Raw genomic sequence first — 2,673 nt, 5'->3', positions numbered from 1 at the left:
ACAACAAATGGATATAGAGAATGATTATAATCCATGTCTCAGTCCATATGATATCTAGAATGGAGGAATATATGATCCCTTATCTAATGGACAAGTCATTGACAAGGTCAGAGTTCGACAGCGGCTTTAAGAGCTACGATTGCCAGTTAGGTTTTGAAATCATACTCAATAATAGTTTTAGACTTATCCAAGTGGGAGACTGTTGGATTAATGTCTAAGTCCATAACTATATTTGGTATGTACTTGACCCGACCCGGCATGGTCCATTTGGGTTGCACTTCACCGGCACAATTTATATGGATAGTCTTTTGAGAATAGTATATTTATGATTTATATTAATATATTATAAGTTCTAATATATTAATATGGAATCATATTATTTAATTAGTATTGATCAAGAATTAATTTAGAATTAATTAAGTGATCAAAAAGAACTAATTAAATATGGACTCTTATATATATGGAATGGGCCAAGTTCATTTAGGTTGGGCTAAGCTTTCATGGATGGTCCATGGAGCTTTTAACCCATGGATCCTATGTAAATGAAAGGTCATGGGTATTAGGGTTTACATGGATGTAACCCTAATCCTCCATAATATATAAAGGGGTCCTTGGCTCACAAAATTGGCACAAGTGTGTGAAAATAAGAGTGGGCCGCTTTTTGTGTGCATACATATTCTCTCAAGTTCTTCCAAGGTGTTTTGGTGATTTGTGATTCCATTTGAGGCTTCCACACTATTGGGGCTAAGCTCTTAAAGCTTGAAGACACCAAGCTACATCAAAAGGTATGTCATCTAACTAGAACTTTGTAGTATAGGTGCTTCAGAATATGCTAGTTAGGATGAAACCTTGGAATAGTTAATATTTGCATGTATAATAGAGAAAACATAGATCCAAGGTTTATAGGGTTGCATGTACACCATAGGAGTATTAGAATGCTTAAAACCCAACACTTTTTCCATCTGCTTCAAATCTACTTGGTGGAAGTGTTTCCTCACCATCATTTTCATGAATCGGAGAGAAACCTTATGACCCTTAGATTTTATGGTGTATGTGTTCTTATCCATGTGAATCGTCAAAACCATAGTCACAAGACAAGGATAATGACAAATCCAAACTCATATGGACTGAACTTATGCAATCTTAACTTCTTGCCACCTGGCAGTACAGGGCCTGCCATTGCTTCCAAGTTGTTATGCAACCAATTGAGAACTTTCAGAACTCCTATGCAAAGCCAACTTTAACTGGAACGGGCACAGAATATGTCAACACGATAGGTTATAAACCTCAAGTCGTGTGCTAGTGAAGAACCTCAGGTTTTATTCTTGATTAGTTCTTGAAATTCTTTTTAGGATCTTTAATACTCCCACTATCCTCTTGACATATAAGACTATCTTGCCAAATATTCAAGAGATAGTGCAGATTCTTTATCAAGACAAACACTTCACACAATTGGCCTTAGTTGGTCTTTGTTTTATCCAAAACATCACAACTTACCAATTTCAAATGTACAAGAGTAGGACACTTTTACTCTTACATTTGACAAGTGTTTTAAACCTTTCTTTAAGATATGTCACTCAAGTTACAATCTTGGAGTATGACTCTAAGAATTGTTTTGGAACGAAGTATGACTCATCTTCCTGATCTAACCATTTCAACAATTCATGACTCCTCTTCTTAGTCATAAGAATGCACTAAGATGACCTTTAGAGGACTAATTGTGATATGATTTCTAAATCATTAAGATGATCACAAACATGATACTAAAGTACTCTCCCATCTTTTCAGATTTGAGAAACTTTTATCTTTCTGCCTAATTTGATTCTTCCCATTCGTTCTACCATACATTGAGACTTTTCCAATGTTTCAGAATTATAATTAAACTTGTAAGTATAACCATATTTACTAAACTTTAGTAAATCAAATAGTCTTAACGAGCTTTGTGGTGGACATGACCAGTGCACAAGAATGTGTACTCGATCCCTTTAGTCCTTCACTTGACTCACACATCCATGTGAACAAGTAATTAGTCTTGATTTTCCAATGCTTGAAAGTTCTCATTCATCATACTATTCAACTTGCATGATTCCAAGTTTCGGTCCAATTGAAACTTGGGTGATGAGGAACTTTCTTGATTTGTTAAATTTAGACACTACCACAAATGAAAGAATCAAATCCATTTTCCAATATTGCTGTCAGTGGAATCATATAAGCAACAATTTTCCACAAATGCCATTGTAAGGATACTTCAAATAAATAAAATTAAACAATTTTCTTTTATTTTAAAACTTTGCGGAAAAACTTATCCTTACAATCCACATGGAAAATTGTTGTTATCTATTCCTTAGAAATATATCATAACTTCTTAAGCAACTGCTCAAAATTCTGATGCGATCGAAATCCACCTTCGCGATCAGAATCAGCATATACTTCCTTTAAGATTTCTCTCTATTATTTGATTCTTAAAACATCAACATGTGACCCAGTCACATCATGTAATGAGGATCTCAGAATAGAACTTAACAGAGTTAGATAATGGGCTCTACCTGATGTAGAGTCAAACTTATTGACTTTAACATCCTTAGGTAAATTTGGCAGCTTTGCAATCAACGCCCCTTCCTTTGGCAAAATAAACATATGGACCCTTTGGTAATGGGACTATCTCAGACTTAG

The sequence above is a fragment of the Lactuca virosa genome, chromosome 5 (genome assembly GCF_052849685.1).
Source record: "Lactuca virosa cultivar CGN04683 chromosome 5, Lactuca_virosa_CGN04683_v6, whole genome shotgun sequence".
Classification (NCBI taxonomy): domain Eukaryota; kingdom Viridiplantae; phylum Streptophyta; class Magnoliopsida; order Asterales; family Asteraceae; genus Lactuca; species Lactuca virosa.
This window is presented reverse-complemented; position numbering follows the sequence as displayed.